General features: G+C 29.5%; 2 long non-coding RNA genes across 2 annotated transcripts; both read left to right on the top strand.

Annotated features, from left to right (window-relative positions):
* The first annotated feature begins 1,800 nt into the window (after nucleotides 1–1,800).
* LOC130499778 (uncharacterized) lies at nucleotides 1,801–2,389 on the top strand. Its single transcript, XR_008938638.1, has 3 exons — nucleotides 1,801–1,993; nucleotides 2,062–2,178; nucleotides 2,259–2,389. It is a non-coding gene; the product is annotated as an uncharacterized LOC130499778 (long non-coding RNA).
* A 51-nt stretch (nucleotides 2,390–2,440) lies between these two features.
* On the top strand, nucleotides 2,441–4,461 carry LOC130500380 (uncharacterized). The gene is made up of 3 exons (XR_008939003.1): nucleotides 2,441–2,586; nucleotides 2,684–2,757; nucleotides 4,323–4,461. It is a non-coding gene; the product is annotated as an uncharacterized LOC130500380 (long non-coding RNA).
* Nucleotides 4,462–13,467: the final 9,006 nt, after the last annotated feature.

Here is a 13,467-nt window from a genome sequence, read left to right as displayed (position 1 = left end):
TCTTCCAACAAACATACAATGTTTTGTTTTCCTATAAGCTTAAAAGACACTAAAGAAAGTGCATACAAGAAGTCAGTGGATAGTAATGTGGCCATGTGGGAATACACTGCACATCATCCAGCAAGTCAAAACAGAAATCCTAAATTATATATGTGTTAATGATGATCGAAAGGAAAAGATCTCATAACAAAGTATAGTCATTCTAACGAGGAAATGAGGTTTATAATTTGTAGTGAAATACAATAAGTGTTCCATTACCTAATTGAGTTCTATCAAAGAGCAACTAGAAATGAAACATGTTAGATAAAGCAGAGTACTCCGAACTAGACCCGTATTTGTGGTGGAAAATGAGATGTGGATATGAACATTAATAAGTGGTGGTTTCACATTTATGAGCACATTCCTGCTATGTTCAGAGTTAGAAGATCATATGCAAAACCTAGGAGGACATTTGATACACTAAAAATGAATCCTTACTACTGCCAAGTTAACAGTTGCAATTGTAGTACTTGAGATTCAAATCCAGAGGACCAGTCTACACTCTAGTTCTATGAGTTCCGAAATCAAGCTAAGAAGAAGATAATAATTTGGTTTTGAAAGAGACAATAGTTAACAAGTAAAAACACGAGATTGATTCAATTTGACAAGGAGTTAGCCTAGGGTATATCATTGGGATCACTCATCTGGAACACTCCAATGTCGTGGTAGTGATCGCTTTGCAGATCGATCTCACCACCTAACTGTCATTGGGATGAGAATCGATTGCAAGCTTTAGAGAACATGTCCGATCAGTTCACTTACCAGCCTAACATCTATTTTCGCTGATTAGGGATACTAAACTCATTCAATACATGTTAAGTTATCTCCTAAGCGGTTAACTAGGCGATGAACTAGGGATCTAACATCAAGTGATCAGATTAATGAAAGCAGTAAGAACATCATGAATGAAGAACAGTTATGAAATCGCTTATCTATGTTTAGCTCATGTCTCAACACCCTAAAAACCCTAGGCGAGCAAGGCTACTACTCGATCATGATGCAGAGAATCAAAGACATAAATCCTGAAATAAATTGCATAAGAACAGAGTAGAAAACAATAGGGTTCAGATGATCTTCTCTATGAGAGGATGGATTCTTCTCCCTTACAAGTTGCAGATCGCAAATTCAGTGTTCTCTTGTAAAAACTAGCGTAAGAAATTAATAAAAATGATAGATGGCATTTTTTATATGGAGGCGCCAATGAGTAGAATAGAGGTTAGGGCAACAAAGCTTTAATTCCCGAAAAAGGAGTTTCCATATTCGTTGGGAACAATCTCCGGATCACTCCGTCTGCTTGTTCCGCTTGAGAGAGAACAGTCTCGGGACTGTTCTACTTGAGTGTTCTCCGCAGAAATTGCTCCAAAAGGACATCTTTTCTTCATGCACCTTCTCTTCTCTCTTCTACCAACTTCAGACCTTTAAAAGGTCAAAAAGGACTAGACTGACACAAATTAGTGACTTGAAACAAATGAAAACATATATACACTGATGTGAAAAACACCATATATCAACACTCCAAGGTGAGACTGGCTAATAATGAAGGATAAACGTTATCGTAAATTAGAGGACGAATTATTTTTAAGTTGGGGAGAAACTGTCACAGCCCAAACCAAGTAAATTCTAAAACCCTAAACGTAAGACCCACGTTTTAAGCCACAACTCTAAAGAAGGGTATTTTAGTAATTTTGGATGATCCGAACCCTATTCTCTTTTACCTATATATTGAGCCATGACTTAGAGGATATGGGGAGACACATTTGACGGCGAAGCGCTGCCAAATTTACCAAAAACACAGCCATCAACTACCTTGTGTTCCCAAGAGAAATCAGTGCCAAGTTGGTGATTTTGAGAGATGATTCCGACCAGATACAAGAGTGTTAAGAAAATAACCCAAGATGTATTGATAGATCTCGTTGCAAGAAAGACACAGCAACTTTCGGATCTCTATTACGAGGTAATCTCAGTTAGTTATTCAGTCTACAATTCTGCAATTTGTTCAGATATGAGTTTTATGTTTCGCAGAGCCATATTGTAGAGCGATTTCCGGTTGATACAGAAGGAGTTAGGTGACATTCTTTATATTTTTAAAAATCTGACGTTCCCAGCTTTCCATAGACACTAAGAACACTCCATTAAAAGGTAATATCCATTAGTTATTAGATCTACAAGTTGAGAGAAATTCAGCCTGTTTCTGATATCTATCCAGATTATTTTTCCAGTTCACAGAGCTATATTGAGAAGAGAATTCTCGTCGCTACAGAAGGATCTAGATGACAACATTATTATTGTTAGAAATATGACGTTCCCAGCTTTCTAAAGACACCAAGAACACTTAGTTACAAAGTACGATACGGAAGTTATTTGATCCTCAATTTGGAGAAAAATCACCCAGAAATTTCAAGACTGAAACATGTTTATCCAGTTTCACATAGAAGTTTTGTGAGAAGCTTTCTAGCAAAACCAGAGAGAGTTAGGACGCGAGTAAGATGTCTATGGAAAGATCTTGTTGCAAGGAATCTATACCAGTTAACGGCTTTCTGTTTAGTGGTAAGATCAAATAATTATTTGTGTTGCTTCCTGGCCAAGAATCATCTTGTTTTGTCAAAACAAGAAACCCTAATTTTCATTTTGAATGCAAACGCAGATCATATCGACATAATAGTGCTTCAACCGCTTTGACCATTATTTTTAGAATCTACTTTCAATTTTATGGCATAGGTGAGGGTGTGATATGTAGATTCTTGGTACTACTAGGAAAGTTGTATTCATAAATGCTAGGTCTAGGATATTGTTTCTTGTTTGATGATTATTGGTGATGATGATGTTGATTATGAGATGATAGTTGATTATTGATGATATGACATGTTAGTGATGAGTTATGATGTGATAAGTATATTTATATTATGTGAAGTCGGACTGAGGATGATAACATGTTAGAGCATCATTAACCCAACCACTCTAATGGGGGTGCTTAATCATTTTTTACAATAAATGAGTGTTAAGCAATTATCTTAAGCAACTTCTAATCAAATGTCCTCCAATGGTAGTTGCTTATTTAGGGGTGTTTAAAAATGAAAAATTTAACATTGATTCAGTCAAGATTACACAAGACACTACACTTCAGTCCGTGACACTATACAAGATTACAAAACACTACACAAGTGGACAAAAGACCCTTGACGCAAGAATAGAAAGTATATCCGCGACTCGACCATTGGTGTTTACAAAGTATATTGGTTAAGTTACGCAAGAATACAGAACAAATAAAACAAGTATGTGAAATTATCTGAGAACAAAGCAGCACACACAAGTAAAAGCCAAATACTTTCAATCATGTTCATCATGTTATCGAACAATCCAAGCTATTACTACCAAAAACCAAACTTAGAAACACCAGTAGCCATAACAATTCAAAAACAATAATCTACAGGTTCATGCCAAAATCCACCTTGTGATACATGTGAAAACAACATACCAGCAAGCTGGTTACAGCCAGAATCCAACTTAGACATACACCAGTAGCCATGACAATTCACAAAACAAGAATCAAGCTGTTAACTTTGATCTCACATATGGCTTTGAACATTGACTTAAACTCTCATTAAACGTTTCTACATGTCAAAAGGAAAGCAAACCTGAATTGATTTGGGACTGTATTTGAACAAAACTCCGTGAAATTGGTTCTTCCCTTTGATTGTTCCACCGTAATCTCTGCTTCCTCCTCCTCCCAGACGCGCTTTTCGATAGCTTTTCCGTTCCCAATTTGCCTCTAACGATTCCTGAGAACTAGGATGTGGTCGTCGACGATGACGAACCAGCCGCTGGAGAAGACGATGATCCCGATGTCGACGCCGCAGCAGCGCCCCGGAGGAAGACAAAACCAAGTTTGATTTGGTTTCATGCGAGTAAGCGTCGTTGTTTCACGGGGCTTAATTAAGCGTCGTTGTCTTCACCTTTTTTATTTTTTTCTTTTTTTTAAAATTAAAATTAATCCTAAACAACGCACTAAGCGCCTGCGTTAAGGATGCTCTTAGTGATGAGTTATGTTATTATAAATATTGGAAATGGTTATGAGATGAGAAATGTTGATATGATTAATAAAATTGTGTATTGATACGAATAATGTGATATGTTGATTGATTGATATGTTGGGTGATGCATGTTCTAGGTTTAGTATTTTCATATACAGGTTGTTTAGTAGTGTTAAAAGTATGTGGGCATACATGACCATTCTCACTGAATGACTGTGTGGTATTCACCTATTTCCTTATTTTCTTTTTCAGTGTATGCATGTGTTTCTTGTTGTTCAAGTTAGGGCACAAGAGTAGGATTTGGGGGACGGGCACTACAATTTGGTATCAGAGCTAGTTAGCCATCTCGGTTCTGACCTGAGAGGCGTATTGAGACCTGTCTTGGGGCGCAACAAGGATGTTGCGTTCTTTGAGAAGGGATGAATTGTAACATCCTGAATTGTGATATGTGAAAGAGTTTAAAAGAATTTATTTGGTTATCTATATTACCAAAATTGACTTACATTTTCCGTCAGACATCTGTTTAGAACTCTAGAGTTAGGCGTTGGGCTGAAATAGTGAAAAAATAGGTGACCTATCGGGAAGTGATTCGCGATACCGTGCGAGTGAGTTCAAAGTATGGAGAAATGTCGGATGGTGATTGCAGGATCAGTAAATAATGATTTCGAACCTTAGAAAATTAACGATCGACCATAAGATGGGATGGGGCTCACGGACCGAGTGAACGGACGTGGGTGGTCCATTAGCCGTGGATGATCGGAGTGTTACAAATGGCGCAGCGAAGGAGGCGGTGGTATGTGCGGAGGAATTAATTGGAAATATGTTAGTCAAGTTTTGGATTTTGTGGGGAGAGGATTTAGTTACGGTGGAATAAAATGTCGAGAATCTCCGTTCAAAGTATGTAATGGTCAATGGGGTTAGTGTGAGAATGACAAATGGTCTCTAATTTTCAAATAACACAACTTAGGACTGTGAGAATTAGTTTATCCTCTACATATTATTTGGGAATCATTTAAAAATATGAATCTTACTTTTGTAAAAATTAAAAAAATACCCAATCTTATGTGGCCCTTGTTTATGCTTTCCAAATCATGTTTAAAAGAATTCTAGAGCACTTTATATAATTATAGTCTGAAATTTATACTCTCTGGCATTACACTGGTCGCATATATATTTCCTTAAATAAAATCTACAGAATTACCTAATGTAACTAAAATATATATACTACAATTAATAATATTAAATAATAAAGATTATTAATTGAATCTTAAATAATAAAGATTATTAGTAATTGAATTAATAATTTCTTTTTAATAGATTAGACTACATTTTGATCCGTGCTTTAAAAGCACGGAAATATTTTTATTTTAATAAAATTAAATGAATTTATAGTTTGGATTAGCAAATAAATAATTTTAAAGTTTTTTATTTGTGTTTCAAAAAAATTGTCTGTTATAATACTTGATTTTGAATCGATGTTTTCATATCCTACCCAGACCTATGATTTAACCAATAAATCAAGTGATATGTGTATAATTCAGTTCAATTTAAAAAATTGTAATTATAAACTTAAAAAACCTTATAAAAATCAAAAATCAGCTATTAACCTAAGATCCAATATAAAATGATCCGCTGAAAAGGTAATAATAATATTTTTAAAATGTTTATTAAATAATTCATACTTCTTAATATTATATAAACTGAAAAAATAATTATTTAGACTTTAATAAGATTTGTATTATGTCATTTGAAGAAAATGAAACAATGGTAATGAGAAACTTTATTACTGATATGAAAATATTATTTTCTTTTTTTTTGTTACTAATAAGCTATAATAAGTTTGTATTTTTATTTATGTTTAGATCTAAAACTTAATTTTAAGATAAGTTTTTTTATAAATTGAACACTCAAAATTGGCGTATCATATTATGTAAAAATGACATGATAATAATATTTTTTTAATTTGCATGTATATATTCATATCCGATTTTTAAATAATATTATAGATGGAAATGATATTCAAATTAAATGGAAAGTATGATCTGCATAAAAATTAAAATTATTATAATTCACAAATATGGAAAGTATTAATTACCATAGTTATAGAGAATATTCTATTTTTAGTTTAAATTAATCATATTTAATATTTAAACTAAATGCTAATGGGAAATACTTGTAAATATATTGAAATGTAAGGATATAATCTTAAGTTTTTAAAATATAATCTATATTATTAAAAGAGAAGTACACATATAGAATGCCTTTTAGTTTTCAGTGTTATTTACACTTTCATGCCACTGACATTAAATAATATTTCTTATTTTAATGCTGTATTGTCCACTTTGATTAATGTGTTTTCCAAAATTAAAATTGAATTAAATACACAATTAAATGATACTTCCTATTTTAATGCTTTATCTTTTCCACTTACATTAATGTGTTTTCTAAAATTAAATCTATATTAATTACACTTCATTAACTTCTCAATTAAATCAATGTCAAATTCAAAAAATTACATTTTTATTGGACAAACAATTCATGAAAATTACAATATCAACTCTTCATTAAACAAATCTGAACGAAAAAAATATTACCAAATTTAAACTGAAACTAGATAATATCCAAACGGATTTACCATTTTGGTATCTAGAGAACCATAACTAAACCTTATCTGAACGAAATATTTCGGATATTCGAATGTATTTAAATCATATTTATATACTTCATTATGTTAGCTATTTTCGAGTTAATATCCAAGATATAAGCTATTTTAAGTTGATTTGAAATATAAAAAATAGTCAAAAGTAAACATCTAAAGTAGATAAACAATAATCAAAGATTCTCGAATTCAGTTAAAATTTATTCGGATTTGAGATTTTCGAGTTTAAAGATTCTAGCTCTATTCGGGTATTTATAAACTTTGGTTCCTGTTTGATTTAGATCTTTGCGGGTTTGATAACCCGTTTAAATTATTTTTAAATTTTCAAAATTTATATATCTTTAAATATCCTTCAATCTAAAAAAAATATAACATGTAAATTTGAGTAATGTAAGCTAAAGTACCTAAATTAAAAATTAAAATAAATTTAACTTGAATATTTGGATGAAGAATAAATATATATATATATATATAAAGTATTTTGGTCAAATACGATCAAATATTATAAATATACTATTTAGTATAAATAAATAAAAACTAAAACTGAAAATTAATATCCGTGCGGTCGCACGGGTCAAGATCTAGTTCTGCTTTAATAGATGTACAACTATAGTGCCCTTATAATGAGTTTTTAAAACATAGTTACTTTTGATCAAGTTTCTGATATTTAAAATTATAATGCCGGTTGAAATTTAAGAACGCCTGGCAGTTTGGAAGATTATTTCCACATAGATGTTGGATTACAATGGGGTAAGTACTCGTGAGTAATTATGAATTCTCATTTTAGTGTTTGGACTTTTTTACGCTGTTCTAAGTCGAGATGTTCTATTCTCATTTTGCCACCATAAAAGAAAAAAATATCCGTTGGTAAATAAAAATTATAAGAATAATATTTTTTAGTTTTTACTTTTATTTTTGTCATCAATACAACAAACTTATCTAAGAAATACTAATACGCTGACTGAGGAAGCTATTTTTATATTTGAAGTTTACTCTTGAGATCAAAATTTTTTTATAACTTTTCTCTCCACTCAGTCAAATGACAATCTCCTAGTAATGAGGAGCATTTTTTGTATAGGATTGAAACTTCTTCCAGGGATCTTTCCTTTGACTTCAATCAAATGACGATGTGCTAGTGAATGATGAGAATTATGTTTAGGATTGGGACCTTCGGGAGTCGTTCTCTTACTGCCAAAAGAAAATAAATCTTCACGAACATGATGAGAATTATGTTTAGGATTGGGACCTTCTGGAGTCGTTCTCTTACTCCCAAAAGAAAATAAATCTTCACGAACATGATGAGAATTATGTTTAGGATTGGGACCTTCTGGAGTCGTTCTCTTACTCCCAAAAGAAAATAAATCTTCACGAATAACATCCACTGATGATGCCATTTGGAGCAACCTTAGAGTTATGATTAATATCATAATACCACTTTTCAACATTTCCATCTGTTTTTTTCTACCACAATTTTCGTTATGATTTCTTCTGTAGTTTTTATTTTATCTGTCCCTTTCCATTTTTTTGTTTTTATAGTGATTTTAATGCTAGTTAGGGGAAGCTATCCAAATGTATAGATTGTAAAGATCACAATGACCATATTATAAGATACGGTCAAATATAGTACTCAATTAGGAGACACTTGAAATGGTAGTGAAATATTTTTTTTTATTAGTAAGTAAAAAATGGGTTTCCTAATTCAGTTAGGAGACCCATGAACCATGTTACATGGAAACGAAAGCGAGTACGTGGAAACGGATATTTATGGAAATGCAGAAGCGATATTTTTTAAAAAAAATTAGGAAACATGTACGTATTGGAAGCGAAGCGTATATCCATAAATATATATATATATATATATATATATATATATATAAGATTTTTTTTTAAAATCTAGGATTAAAAATTATATGATTTAAATTTAAAATAATCATTTGTTCTTTTATAATAGTTTTGAAATGATTTCATACTAAAACTGTGAAAATACATATAAAATATAACAAAATATATTTGAATATATGCTTTATCTTTAATAAAAACTTCAATACATAAAAATAATTTATAGTATTAGTTTTAATATTTGTATGTTTTTATTCTCTCTATTTCATTACTATTAAATTTTGGATTTATATAAATTAAAAACTATGATTTTATATATATTTTATTGATTTATAACATTATGTCTTCAAAACGGAAGCATGATTCCAAAACGGAATCGTAAGCTTCTAACATATTTGAAAGAGAATATTTTAGAAGCGTTTTGGAAGCGAAATTTCGCAAGTTTCCACAAGGTTCCAATTCCGATTTCAGTTCCGAAGTGGGAAGCGGACGTCTGATGAAGCTTCCGTGAAACCTAGCCCTTGACATTATGCCTGGGTTAAGGTTTGGATCGAGTATATAGGATTTTCTTTTCGGGTACTTCTGTATGTATAGATCCATTCAGGTATTTCTACGTATCGAGTTGGATACGGATATTTTTAGTTCGAGTTCGGTTATTTCGGGTCGGGTTCGGATGTTTTAGTTAAAAAAATCAAATTCTTCATTATTCAAGTTTCCAATACTTGAAATTACAATTAATTTAACTGATTTTTAAAATTTGAATATATTGAAGGATTAATATGTTTAGAAACAAAATTTTGAAAATAGAAAAACACATTTAAATGTTGTTTTGAGAATTTAGATGCTACTTTTGTTTATGAATGTAACAAGAAATTTGACATGCATTTTAAGTGAACATTAAACAATTTTTCCGCATTTATATGTACATTACATGATTTTGTGACATGTATACCATTAATATAAATATTTTAAATAAAATAAGAGAAGTAAACTAGAAATATAGGGTTAAGTATAGATATGTTTGGTTATCTTCGGACATCTGTTCGGATTTGGATATATAAATTTTCCTAACTAATACCAGTTCAAGCATTTTCCTATTTCAGCTCAAGTTTCGATTCGGATTTTTGGGTCAGGTTCGGGTATCAGATAAAATGCCCAACCGTACCTGCAATGGTAGAAAAATATCAATTTTAAATATCATAATATATATAGTTACTCTATGGTCATGATAATTGTTATAATTTTTAATTAATAAGTATATATATATATATATATATATATTGCAATAAATTTAGCTTTTCTCTCTTCTTAGACAACTCAGCAAAGTTATGCCAAATTTTGACAATTGTCGTAAAAAAAATTTAAATTAATAAATACTTTTATATTTTTACCCTCTTAATATTTATATCAAATCTATCTACAAAATATTTAATAACCTATAAATACTTTATAATTAGTACTCTATTTTTAATTCAAATTTAAACATCAATCATGCAATAAATTAAGCAACACTTACATATTAAATTAAATAAATTTGAACAATAATTAGAAAAATCATAAAATATAATAATCAATTACAATATTTTAAATAATCCATCAAATCAAGCCAAAAATGTGAACCATACGAAATACTTTATCTTTATGGTGCCAAGTTTAATCTAAGAGAAAAAAAAGAAACTATGGAAGTATATTTAATGCATCTGTTTTTATTTTTGATCGCTAAGCTCAAACCAATATAAATTAAAAAAAAATATGGATGAAAATATACAACCAAAAATAAATAAAAATGAATTCTTCGAGTAAATTGTTAAAAACAAAAAATAATACATAACAAATAAATTAGTAGTAAAAGAGAATGATAAAAGTGTTACAAACAAAAGAGAGATCAAAGGTTACTCTAGCTAACCAATTGTGAAAACAACAATTTTATGTCATGAATTCCAAAAAATCTCCCAGAAAAAATTCAATACTGATATAAAAATTAAAAATATAATTTTTTACAATCCAAAAGATATGCAATATAAGATAATCTAAGAAAGAAAATAAGTATAAAATCAAATTATATAATCCAAAATAAAACAAAAGTACCAAAAGATCTAAGCCTCCAAAATGGAAATAATCTCATTAAAGCCCTTAAAACTATATCAGCAATCTTATTATAAAATTTAGTGGGATTTAGACTTCTATAGAGTTTGTTGATTCTAAAAGTTGAAAGATTTGTTAAATCTAAAAAGAGTTGTAGAGAATTTTGTATATCGATAAAATCTATGAAAATAAAGTAATGTAATGATTTTTAAAATCCAAAGAAAACATGTAGTATTCTCAAAATATTGTTTTGTGAGTTAAAATATCAAGAATTCAACTTCAAATAACACTTGCTTTAACAGTTTTGTTGAATTATTAAAATCTAAATTTTCTGAACAAATGATTTTACATAGAATTAGAGAATCATCAAACCAATAACACAAGATCTTAATGAGAATGTGAAAATCTATAAACCAATAACATTAGATTTAAAAATTCTAAGAATTATTATAAATCCAATCCCCACTAACATCCCCTTAGCTTACATAACTAGACTAAGGTCGAATATCATCACATTAAAAAAAATTTAACAGGAACATAAAAATAAAAAACAAACACATAATATATAATAAAAATTTCCAAAATAAAACAAATGTTAAACAAACTATCTAATAGAAACAAAACTTCCGCACAAAACGCAGACCAGCTGCTATAGAGAAAAGTACTTAATTTTAAACGATAATTCTAAGCATTTTTTTAGTTGATCAAAACAAAATTCTAAGCATTTTTATTTTATTTAATTTTATAATAAAATAGAAAAATATAAGATAATTGCATTAATTAAAAATTAAAATTAAAAAAAAGAAAGTGCTTTAAAATAAGAACAACAAAAACTAAAGATTAGTTGTGAATAATATATATATATATATATATATATATATATATATATATTATTTTTTGTAATTTGTTCACCCATCCGTAAGACGGATTTTACCCTATATATATATATATATATATATATGAGTCCACCCTCTCCTTATGCATCAACATAACTAATTGGTTAAAAGAAAATATAACACGGCACCTCAATATAAGTATTTGAAATTAATTGTACATTTCGAAACAGAAACAAGTGATAATTTTAAAATTATAGATAAAAATTTCTCACACTTTTCAAACATATGATAGAATTAATAAATATGCTTAATATATATACAGAAATATTTTACATTATTTATATGTTTCAAAAAAATCGATAAATATTATAACATCTATATGTATATCGCATCATTTAATATTTATTTTTATTAATATAATAAAATATAATTCTAAAACATATATGAAATTTTATTTATCATCTTTTATAATTTGCATATATGTGAATAAAGTGAAAATTACAAAAAGTCATTTAAATTTTTAATATCCTAAACCAAAAATACAATGTAATTTATTAAGAATATATTAACAAATATAGTTATAATATATTTTTAATAATGTTTAAATTTTCATTTCAAAAGATATAATCTCAATAATTAAATATTTTGGATTCAAATGGATAGTAAATTAATATTTTATTATCTATATTTAATAAACTAATTTTAAATAGAAGTATAATATCTAAAAGTAAAAAGTAAATATATTTAATATTTAGTATAAAATAAATCAATTTATATAATAAATTTAAAGTAAAAATAAAAATTTCAAAAATATTCAGTATCATTTAAATTTTAGTCCTAACTTGTTTAGTTAGTTTTCAAATTTAATAATACATACAAGATTCAAACGAATATATTAATAAATAGTAACAATCTCGAAAATATACGGCTAAATCAGGTTATGAGGTAGAAAAACTTTATCCGGATATAGAGGTGTATACCAATATTAGGGTCTAATATTACAAATCTGCAAGCCATTTTGGAAAACTAAGTGTGATCCAAAAGTAAACATTTTCTTTCGAAAATAATTTCGGGTTGTCGTTCAGTACGGCGGAATTTAAATAATCATGGTATTAACTTGATACTCAGTGTGATCACTGTGGAGGGAATGTGGCAATTAATCATGTTTTTTTCGACTGTCTACCAATTCAGGTTTGGGCTCTCTCAAAATACTCACAAACCCGAGGAGTTTTTCCTATGCAATCAGCGTATCCAAATAGTGTATGCAAATATGGATTATTTGTTTTTTAGGATTTCAAATTTTGTGGATGGCCATTTTTTCGCATGGATACTATGGTACATCTGGAAATGACGTAATGATAAGGTATATAATGATTTAGATAAAGACCCTATGAATACTTTAAAAATGGCAGAAACGGAATGCACACTTTGGAATGAAGCACAAATGGCAGGCTCATAGTTACCGCCACATATACATTCTAATCATGTTAAAGAGTATAAACTGAAGCACTTATCTCCTAGAAAGGTAGATGGTGTTTCAAAGATGGATCCGCAAAGAACAATGATTTATCTTCAAAAAATGGCTGGTATAGCATATTCGAAGGTTTTGAAAGATTGTTAGGATCAGAGCAAGAAATAACAGGCAATGCCTTTCCCCTTTGCATGAAGAATTTGAGGGTTTTATTTGGGTAAACGAATGTAGGGAAATACTGGCTTTTCATGTTATTTTTGCAACAAATTGTTCTTAGTTGGTAAAGATAGTTTGTGAACCATAAGAATGACGTGCTTTTGCACTTATATTGAAGAAATTCAACGTCTACAATGGAGTTTAGCTACTTGGAGATAAAACACGTACTCCAGACTCAAAACACAATGGCGGACCGTTTAGCACAAGGTGCTCGCAGTCAACCGCCACTCTTTGTACACATGGATACATAGTCCCTTTTTTTTTGTTAGCAGAGTCTGTACAGAATCTATT

The sequence above is a fragment of the Raphanus sativus genome, chromosome 9 (genome assembly GCF_000801105.2).
Source record: "Raphanus sativus cultivar WK10039 chromosome 9, ASM80110v3, whole genome shotgun sequence".
In the NCBI taxonomy this organism is placed as follows: Eukaryota; Viridiplantae; Streptophyta; class Magnoliopsida; order Brassicales; family Brassicaceae; genus Raphanus; species Raphanus sativus.
The sequence above is the reverse complement of the archived record's forward strand: the minus strand, read 5'-3'. Positions and strand labels throughout refer to the sequence as shown.